The following is an 11,706-nucleotide window of genomic DNA, read 5'->3' as shown; positions in this document are numbered from 1 at the left end:
AAGATCTGTGAAAAATTCTCTAAGTATTTAAAAATTAAGCAACAAACTTCTAAATAATACATGGAGAAAAGGAAGAAAAAGGGAATTTGAATGCGTATTTTGAACTACAAGAAAAGGAAAGTAGAACATGGTAATATTTATGATATTCCATGAAGGAAGTACTAGGGGTAAACTTAGGTCACAAAATCCCTATTTGAAAAGAAGAAAAGTTTCAAATCAATAACTTAAACTTCCAACTTATGAAGAGCAAATTAAACTCAAAGTAATAAAATGAAAGACAACAATAAATATTGGAACAAAAATCAGAGTAAACATGAAATACACATGGTACCTGACCCCCACACCCCCGAAACCCTGTGTACTACTCATGTACATTTTCCTCCTCACTCGTCCCTCAGCAGAAACTGCACTAGATTCAACCCTCTTCACTTCACCAAATTCAGTGTGCAGTGCGTACATGTTATCTGTGTACCTCCCTCTCCCTGAGTATAGGTCAGACATGTGAAGATTTTAGGATATCTTCACTGTCGTTATTTTACATAATATAACAAAAATGGTGCAATTGTTAATAAGGCCCCTAGGCCACTTAACCTTAAGTCAATCAAAAGGGTGATGGGTAAGCCTTCACATTCAAAGGAGCCCTTAAAAAGAATGAGAACTAGGGGGCTGGGGATTTAGCTCAGCAGCAAAAGCGCCTGCCTGGCAAGTGCAAGGTCATGAGTTCGGTTCCCGGTACCGGAGAAAAACCAAAAAAAAAAAAAAAAAGAATGAGAACTAGCAGCAGGTGCTCTGATTTTGGACTAGAAGTATGATGCCATTGTGGCAAAGGAGGCCATGTACAAGATTTTCAGAACGACCTCTAAGAGCGGAAAACAATCCCTACCTAGCAGCTAGTAAAGAAATAGGAATCTGGTTGAGTTCTGCCAATGAATAAGCTTAGGAGAGGATTCCAGACCTAAATCCCAAACCTGCAGAGGAGTTTCAGACTGGAGAATCCATGAGCAGATGGTTCGTCTACATCATTACCAGATCTTCTGATCCAAGGGAACATTAAAATCTTTGTGGTTTTAAGCCACTAGTTTTATGGGAACGTGTAATACAGAAATGAACACAGCGCTTTGCTTGAGAAGATCAATAAAATTGATAACCTTCTAGTTATAGAGGTCCTAGCTAGACTGAAAAAGAAAAATGCAAATCAAGAATACAAAGGATAAAAGAGAGGCACTATATTCACTATCAATTCTGTAGGCACAAGAGGATAACAAGGTAATATTCATAATTTTGTATTAATAAAGTCAACAACTTAGATAAAAGTGACAAATTTCATTTATAATATTGAACTTTTAATATAATTTCTTCAAGGAAAACTCCAGGATCAAAGGTGCCTTTTGTGAATTTTAGCAAATATTTAAGGGAAAAATAATACCAATTTTACACGAATTCTTCTGGAAAATTAACAAGGAGAGTGCATTTTCTAACTCACTTTTTGAGTCAGCAATATCCTGATAACAGAAGTAGAAAAAGGTCTTGAGATTAGGAGACATTTGCAAAATTCAGTGGATGGAACTGAGAAGTGAGCAGAAGAGTAGTGGAAGGTCAAGCTAGAGAAGTAATCATGCAGGTTAAGACGAAGTGGTGATGGGAGAAGGAAACAGACCCTTGAGAGTGATCTCATATTGAGATGGAAGAGGTTGAAAAAAGATGACCGTCTTCCAAGTTTGAATAAGAGGATGAATGCTAACATCATTTGCTGAGACAGGGGATGTTAAGAGGAACTAAATTTGGTGGGGAAAGATGCATTCTCTTCTAAATATATTTAGTTTGAATGTCCTACAGTAAACCTCATGAGAGGTAAATTTAAGAGATTGAGTGAGCAATTGAATGCACAGGTCTTGAAATTGAGACAGGTGTCAGCTGGTTGTATACATTTTTGTGTTGTTAGGTATTTAGTTAAAACACAGGCTAAATAACTATAAGGACAAGATCTAAAAATGCCAAGACTTACATAAGCTTATCCTGCCTCACATAAGGACCTAGAGGGGAAATTTGTCCCGTAGTCTTTCATAGATTTAGGGTCTTTTAATCTTATTGCTATGTCAAACAGGTTGCACTACTGTTCATGGTTGAAACCAAAGTTTCAGCTAACCAGGAGAGAGGAAGGTGTAGCAGGAGAAAGGAAATTGGTCGTGGACAGCTACGAGGGAATAACCAAAGTGGTTCATGTCACTTCCATTAGCGTGGCACTAGCTCAGATGTCACACGCTCACATGTCACAGCAAGCAAGTTTGGGAAATACTGCCTGTAGCTGAATAACCATGTTCCTACTCAAACTCCCAGCTTCATTAATAAGAGGAAAAGGGGGAGACTGAATACTAGAGGATCTTTACAACTCCCTACTGCCCTAGGGAGTAAATTGTGACTGACACACTGCAAGTAGATATGACTCCTGGGTAGGAGGTGTACAGTGAATGGGAAGAGAACACAGAACCCAGCACTTTTCTGATTTGAATGCTGGACTCAAGAAATTTGGGAACAAATTGAACTGATAAAAAGGATTAAAGCATAAACGGTATACTCAACCATACAGGGAGACATGACCGATTGTAAGTTACTGGTCCTGGAGGAGAAATGATTGGTTTCTAGGGTTGTAAGCTCAGTCAACATCTCAAAACATGGAAGCCATTGTCCAGCAGCTGTGGACCAGGTCCGGCTGAGAACAAGCACTAAACGCTGACATCTATGGGGCAGCAACTACAGCTTCTCCAATGAAGTTTGAACTCTTGACTTGAGGATAGGATTTGACCTCTGGAATGCTCTCTCCATCATAACATACTCTTCAGAGCTCTCTATCCTCATAAATTACTCTTTTATTATAGTTTAATACTTTTATTATAGTCTAATAATTCTTTTGTTAAACTGCTGCTTAAATCACTGAGTAATTTTTGTCTCCTGATTGGACCAATGCTGATACATTGTATTGGCAAGGAAAGTATATTAATACACTTTTAGTATTGAACTATACTGGCATCCCCAGAATAATCTTTACTGCATTGTAAAGTTTTTAAAGTACTTCCACTTTCATGCGATTTTTTTCTGAATTTTCAACTTTATTATGCTTCAGATATTTCTCCAGTCATTTATTTCCACAAACATTTCTTATATTTTTGCAGCATTTTAAAATCAGAAGTTATTTTAAAAATTTCCATACATAATGGAAGCAAACAAGACCCAAAATATTCAAGCCTTATTGATAATTCCAAATAGATAAGAATGTAAGAGGTGGCCCAGCTAACATATTTATAAGAAAGATAAACATCTCTTCAAACAAATAGGAATTATTTTAATTTTAAAAAATTCAAAGAGTGTAGGAAGAAAACTGTCCAAACAGCACCTAGTAATTTTGCCACAGTTTGTATTATTTGTGCAGAGACATCATTAAATAAATACTTATTTTATATTTACAAACAGAGGTAAAAGGGACAAGCCTAAAGTATCAGGATCTTTGACTTGCCATTCCTTTTTCAATCTTCTGGGTATGTTAGTTCACATACCAATTAAATATGATTAAAATACGATTCTAGTTAACTACAGTTGAAAGCTTGTCAACTAAGTCATCAATAGTGTAAATAAGAAGCTTATGTCTGTCTTTTCCTTTATTCGGTGATCACTGTCTTCTTGGAGAATGACATCCACATCTGTGCTGAGCAGTCCATCAGCCACCTGCAAGGACATATGCCAAGGCATGATGTCATCCTTCTCTTCTTCTTCTTCTTCTTCTTCTTCTTCTTCTTTTTTTTTTTTTTACCTCAACAGGAAGCTGATTAAACTGTGTCACTAGGGCATCTGCAACTGTAGCTACACCAACAAGAGCCATGACCTTTTCTGCTTGTGCAATTGTAGTGTGAAGCATAACCTACCCACTTAGGCTAGGTCCAGCCAGTATCTTGGACCTACAGCTAAATCATCAGCTGTAGAAAGAATATCTTTTCTCCATTCCCCCCAACCATGCGTTCTTCTAAGTTACCCTCTGAATTTCCAACTCCTGAGTAAGTAAACCTAGAGATTTGCAAAATTTCTCATCTACCAATGCTTTTGTACCATTCATGTCAGAGCTGTAACCCGGGTTGAAGGTAATTCCTGGACTTCTGTCTGTTAGCCTCTTATAAGCCAGTTTTGTCAGGTCTATTTTTGTCTTCATTCTGGGAGCTGCGGGTGTATGCTGGGGCTTCCATGTTAGTAACGCACTGAGGTCACGGCGAGGGTCGAAAGAGGCGGCTGCCCAGCCCCAGCTGGACAAGACCCCCAAGCGGCCAGGCCCACACCCACGATCTTCTCAGCTGCGATTTTGTATCTTTGAACTGATAGTCACAGCTGAGATGGATCTGTTTAGGGTTGTGTGTGGTTTGTATGTATCTCTGTTGCATTTTAGTACCCTTCTTTTTCTCAACTTATGAAATGATATCGAACGTTTTCCACTTACTTCTACCTAAATAGCATTAGATAAATCTCTTTAAAAGTTAGATAGACTCTCTCTACACAATCTCTGGGACCTCTGCATTTAGGAAAATGGCTCTTTGAGAACTTCATCTATGAGAAAACTATGGTATTTTATGGTAATTGATCTCTAGATTTTCTATCTGTATAGTAGTCCATTTTGATGAGTTACATTATCCTTAAAATTTTCCAAGTTACTCAAATTTTCAAATGTATACCCTTAGTTTTGAAATCTGTACATATTTAAGACATTAAAAGAAGTCATTTCTTATGCTTCCTTTGGTTTCCTAAGCATCTGCTTACTTCTTTGCCTTTTTTACATTTTCTTTTTTTCTTAATAAGTTCTAAAGTATAAGGTAATGCTTAGGCTTAATTATTGTGGCATTATTTTCTATTTTCTAATTAATTGTTATATCCTACTTTTTTTCAACTCCTTACTTATACTCTTTTTACATTTACATCATTTGTTTTCTTATAGTTTAAGGTGTTTAAGGTTATATTAATTGATTTTTTTATTCCTCCTTTCTAAAGCAAATATTTAATACTATAAATGCTCCTATTTTAGCTATATATATTTATGTAACTGTATGAAATATGGCAGAATATATATGACAGGAATGTCTATAAAATAATAGTATAAACTATTATATAACAAGTACTAAAACTTCCCAGATAATTTCCTTTGATCTGAGATTTGATTAAGAAGGGCATTTTTCTTGGTTTACCTTTATTTTGCTATAAACCCATGTAGTTAGAGCACTATGCTTTGGGTATATTAATTTCTAGTTGAAGTGTATATTAATGGGAGAATTTTGTACGTTCTGTTCTTATTATGGTTGTTATTACATGAAGATATGAAAACAGCATGTATTTTATGTTTTTAAGATAAAGGTTTCATATAGATATTAATTAAATGTAATTTAATACACATAGTTTCAGTCTTTTATTTTCTTATTTGATTTTTATCTCCTTAATCTGCCATAAACTAAGAAAATTTAAATTCTTTCAGCGCTGCTGTTGCTATTTCTTTTTGTAGCTCCTTGCTTTATGAACTTGCCTTCCTTCCCAGACTCCCGTTGCCTTGGTAAAGTTTATTGCATTCAACTTCTGCTTTTAGCTAATTTAGAAGCTATAGCTTTTCTTTTCTTCCTATTGGCTTCCTTAATTTTTAATGCATATATTTAATTACAAGTTTCCAACAAACTATTAATTTTCTACGGCTGCAGATTACTACAAATGCAATGACTTAATGCAGCATCGTCCCTCAAGTTGTAAAGGTCAAGAGTCCGGCACAGCCCAGCTGGTTCTCTACTTAGGACCTTACAAGGCCAAAGATGTTAGCCAGGCTGGGCTCTTTTATTTATTTATCTTGGCACTTGAATGCATATAATACATTTTCATCATGTCTATATCTTCAGTACCTGTCCTTAAACCTTCCTTGAAGGGCTGGGCTCTTATTTGAAGTTTTTAGGGAAGATGGTGGTTATTCAAACAAAAGGTTAAAACAAAATTTTGAAAAGTGTGAAAGCTTTCTGTGAACATCAGTTGCACAATAATTCATCCTTTTTAATAGAGTACTCAATGTAGAAATGGATAAGGACCACCCATGTTTTTGATTGGAGATACTTAGGAAATTATAGAGATGAACATAAAATCAAAGAATATTTTCAGATAAATGTAGGTTTGAGAACACTGAAGTAAAGCCCCAAATATTTCAGACCTTTTGCATTTTGGTTTTTGTTTTGTTTTATTTTCTGGTACTGGAGTTGAACTCAAGACATCATGCTTGCAAGGCAGGCACTGTGCCACTGAGCTAAATCCCCAGCCCCCTTTTGCATTTTGTATCCACAGCTCAAATATATCTCTAGATATATTAGAGGTTCTCATGTATAAATTAAGGTGGTAGTCCAAGTGGATCTAATCTCTCCTCCTGCAATATGTCTGCTCCTCCAGGGATAAATTAGTTGTAAATACATAATTATCATCATGAACATACTAATGGAAGATATAATACAGTATATTTCACATTCCTGGTGATAAGACAAGAGATTTTTGGAAAACTTTGAAATGTTTGGTGAGTTCTGAGGTGATGGATATGCAATCAGGAGGGGTGAGCAGGAAGGGAAAAATACAAATAGAATGTAATATTTCTAAACTAGCCCTGTTTGAAGAAAAAAGAAAATAATAGACAAAAAATAATAGCAAGTATTTATTTATTTGACACCAGAAGAAAACAGAGCTCCATACACAGAATCCATCAATGTTCTCATTTTTAGTTTTTTACAGGAGAGTGAAGATCTGATGCTTTTCCATGTTTGACCTGCAACATTTTTTTACAATCCACTATGTGTATGTGTGTTCATCTGTGTGCTTTTATAAAGCTTACTTACTAGATAGTTTTATTATTTTTTATTTTTTGGGGGGGGTACAAGGAATCAAACTCAGGACTTCAAGCTTGCCAGGCAGGTGCCGTGCCACTGAGCTATGTCCCCCATAGTTTTAAGAATCGGTATAATTCACAAGGCAAAAAGATGATTCGAATCACTTAAGTTCTCTCCAAATATGAATGTTGACCACATTTCCTCAGAGACATGCTATGGTACCAAGGTATTCAGAGGCAGTTCCTCGAGAACTCTTCCCTCATTTATATAGTCACAAAGAAGGTTTGAAATTTTGTACTCATTCAGCAGTTTCTATTACATATGTTAATTCATCCTCAGAGCAGTGTTAGGTTAAATCATTAAAGAGAATAAAAAGAATATTAAAAAAATTAGAAATGATACAAAGCTTCACTAGACAAGATGGTAGAAATTCACCAATGGTTGTTATATTGCATAAGTTGTCTTCAGATTGCATATTGTTGTCTTCAAATTAGTTGTTCAGATTACCAGATATAAGCATGCAAAACTGGTAAAAAATTTAAGCATTAACTGTTCCTTTCAATAAACCATTAGACATCTGCAGTACAATTATCCCAGCTATCCTTGTGTGTGTATTATAGCATATTACATTATATATTATTATATATTTTATGTTATATACTATATATTATATTATATATTATATATTGCATATTATATTTTTCTTTTCCTTCTTTCTCTCCTTTTTCCTTTCCCTCATCCCAGGTGTTCCTTCCTTTGAGCAATTTCTTTCTCTTTCATAATATCTATTGTACATTTTGGATTTCATTTACTCTTTCATTTTCTTACACTAGGGAGACAATATGATGTTTATACCTGTGGGTGTGATTTATTTCACTTATGAGTATGGTCTCTAGTTGCATCCATTTACCTATTAAAAGCCTTGAGTTTATCTTTTTATAGCTGTGTAATACTCCATTGTATAAAAACACCACATCTTTTTTATCCATTCATCAGTTGATGGGCATTTGGGTTGTTTCCAAGATTTAGCTATGACAAATCATGCTGCTATCAACATGGGTGCACATATATCACTGTCTGAGCAACTTTGTTGAAGATAACAATATGTAATATAACAATCCCTGTTAATTCCTATCATTATTTTGAAACCCTGTATCATTTTTATTGTTTTTGCTTTGTTTTGTTTTTGTCTATGTTGTTGTTATTGTTTTTTAAAATTATTTTCCTTTTTGTTTGTTTGTTTTTTGTCTTTTTGAGACAGGGTCTCACTATGCAGTTCAGGCTGGACTTCAGCTCATTTGTAGTCCAGGCTGGCCTTGAACTCGCAGCGTGATCCTCCTGCCTCAACTGCCCAAGTGCTGGAATTACAGGCATGCACCACCAAGCCAAGCTATTCTCTTTTTTTTTTTTTTTTTCTTTTTTTTAAAGAAAAGCAGTGTTAGGTGTTTGTGATGTGTGTGGAAGGTGCTGGGAGAAGTTGATTCCGGGCCTTCACATCAAATAGATCTACCGATGACTCTTGCTCAGTTACTTGGATTCTTGAGGTTTTGATTCAGTTTTTTAACCTCTGTAACCCTTGTTTTATTCATCTGTAAAGTAGGATAATAATAGCTATATCTCTACTTACAAATTATTTTAAAGAATAGATGAAATAATGAATTTAAAGCACTTACCTCATGAAATAAGAATTTAATCAATGTTAGCAAATATTCATGTTATCTATTACTATCATTGCTACTATTATTATTACTATTGCTCCTCTTGTTGCCTTGCTATTGGCTTACCAAAGATACGTCAGAACCAATCCAGCTCATACAGAATCCCTTAGTCTTACAGGAGAAAATTCCATATATAGATAAAATGTTAAGTAACAAATCAGATGGTCTATATAAGTCCGGGAGATACAGAAACATGAGGCTCACAGCAGGCACTACATTATGGTGGGTAGGATAATGAATTTCAATGGATCTGCCTGCTTTTAGTACAGTTCTACCACTGGCCAGCTCTATCACAAAAGCTAGTTATTTATACTCCTGCCTCTGTTTATTCAAATGTAAATTATTCAAATGTCTATTCAGATGTATACCCCTTGTTGAGTCATAGGAAGGATTAAGTAAAATAATACTTGAGAGTCACTTATAATAATGCCTGCAGCAGACAAAGTACTTGATAAATAACAGCAATCATTATATCCTTCCTGATAGCTAGCTCAAGACCTAGCACAGACCTAGGTAAAAAATATTTGCTGATTTATTAGAAGTAATAAAGTAATGATTTATTAGAAGTAATGGTATTGTTACAAGTCTGTAACAATAGGTCATCAATTTAAAACTGAAGGGAACAGACTCATTGAAATACTCAATATTCATGCATTTCAGTGAGCCTCTATTTCAGTGGTCTGCTTTCATCTGAATATGGAAGAAAACTAAGACAGGCTTTTAAAAAAAAAACTAGGGGCTGGGGATTTAGCTCAGCGGCACAGTGCCTGCCTGGCAAGCACGACGTCATGAGTTCGATTCCCGGTACCGGAAAAAAAACAAAACAAAAACAAAAAAAAACAAAACAAAAAAACTATATAAGTTAAAAGATGGACTAGTTTTTGGAATCTGCAACACATATTTCCTATTTTCTAGAGTTATACAAGCATGCATACATACATAGATACATAGTCATATATACATACATAAATACATGTATACATATGTACTTCAAACACATATGTATGGGATCATTGGCTCTGTTGTCACTGGATAAATATCTTAGAATTATATCAACTGATACAACCTAACAGATTATTTTTATAAATTGAATATTTAGATATAGTTCAATTATTGGATCAGATTGCCTAACATATGAATGATTTTCCGTCTGAGATGATACACCACCTCTCTTAAGTAAGAATACCCAAGAAAATTTGGGTATTTGCACGCTGCACTACAAATTCTCCCCTGAGGAAACCCACAATTCTTGTGTAAATCCAAGATCTGTATAATTGTCAGTCTCTGTCCAATGGGCCACTTCTGCAATACTGAGAGACACTAAGGTCCGTCGATATTGCCTCTCATAAGGAGAATTAATTATCTAATTCAGGATTTAAAAGAAGGTCACCTCTCTGAGCTAGTGACCTAATTCCTTGACTTTTTTCAAACCTTTTGCTTATTACCATCCTTGAGCCATTTTTAATCTGTTACTTCCTAGATACCTTGCGGCAAAGAAGCCCATGCTGTGTAGATTAGCATTTTCAGTGCATTACACACACACACACACACACACACACACACACACACACACAATCTCACTTGATCCTCCCAGTAACCTCTTAAGTAGGAAGGGCAAATATTCCTATTGTATTCCCATTTTTCAGATGCACAGAGGGTTATATAACCACAATGAAACAAAACTCCAGATGTTCAGTTCAGCACCTCTGTAATGTATCCACCCTTGGTATTCTGTATCGTGAACTGGATAGCAAAGTAGAATTATAACAAAACTGCCCCAGAGAAAAACTTTTGACTTTGCTGTCTAGGTGCATAGATGGTGACGTTTTTCTGAGAATCAAATGTATACTCAGGCCACGATACAGACGTTGTGGCCAACGAAGTCATGCTCATGTATCCACATAGTAACTGACTGTATAATTTTTTTCCCTTCTTTGTAAAATAGCCTGAAAACAGCTCCCTCTTGCTGGCTTTGGAAGTCTATCCTCACCAAAGTTAAGACAGCTGATGGAGTCGGTCAGACTAGGGGCTCCCCCCGCAGCAGGGCTGCGTGGTCCAGCTTAACTCATTCATGCACGGGTGGTGCTTTCCGCCCTCCTTTCGGGCGCCTCTTTGCGGTCTCCACATCTCCTTTCTCACCTCGGAGAGCAGGAGCCGGGTTTTCCGCACCTGTTCCCTGGACACCTGGCCTGACCGGACGCCGGATGCTGTTCCACAGCTGTTCCTTGTCCTAAGGTGAAGTCCGGAGGAACAGTCCGCACGCTTCCAAGAGTAACCGGAGCAAGTCTCCACCGACCACTGCAGCCAATTCCTGCCACCCGCGCCGTGAGAATCGGGTTTCCCGGGGAAGACGTGAGGAATCCAGTTCAGAGAAAACTCCCTAAATCCCCAGGATGCTCAGAGAAGCTGGAAAACCAAACACACACACACACACGCACGCACACAAACACGCACACACACACACGCACGCACACACACGCCGCGCCCGCTGGATACAGGCGCGGGACCGGGACGGGCCAGTGCGTCCTCCCCGCGGGACCCACCAGGGTAACAAATAGCAGACAGCTGAGGAGCGGCGCGGGGCTCGGGACACGGAGAGACGCAACTCCCACAACAAATCTAAGGCGGGAGGGACGCTAGCCCTCTGGACTTCGCGGGCTAAGCTCGCCCAGCTCTGGCGGCGGAGCGCCCAAGCCGGCGGACGCGGATCTCGGGCACCGCGCCTGCTGCGCCCCCGGAGAGCAAGCGCGGGTTTCAGGTGACTGGAGAAAGGGGCTCCGGGACAGGGCGCCAAACCCAGAAAGGGCGCGGCACGCCCAGCTCGCCAAGCTCGGGCAGCGGCGCGCGCGCGCTGGGGTCCGGCCCCTGCGCTCCGCCTAGGATCCCGCAAGCGTCCCCTCCCCACCGCGCGGCCGTGATGCAAGGGGGCCAGCTGCCCACGTAAGCGCGAGGGACCAATGGGGGTTGGACCTCTCCAGCCGCTGGGGCGAGAGCGAGCGCGCTCCGCAGGAGCAAACCTCGCATAAAGAAGCGCGCTGGAGCCGCGCGCGGCTGGGAGCCCGGAGCGCACCTCCAGCGCCGGCGGAGCGCCCAGCCCGGAGGACGGCGCGCCG

This window comes from Chinchilla lanigera, unplaced genomic scaffold (assembly GCF_000276665.1).
Source record: "Chinchilla lanigera isolate Chin_1 unplaced genomic scaffold, ChiLan1.0 scaffold00057, whole genome shotgun sequence".
In the NCBI taxonomy this organism is placed as follows: domain Eukaryota; kingdom Metazoa; phylum Chordata; class Mammalia; order Rodentia; family Chinchillidae; genus Chinchilla; species Chinchilla lanigera.
The sequence above is the reverse complement of the archived record's forward strand: the minus strand, read 5'-3'. Positions refer to the sequence as shown.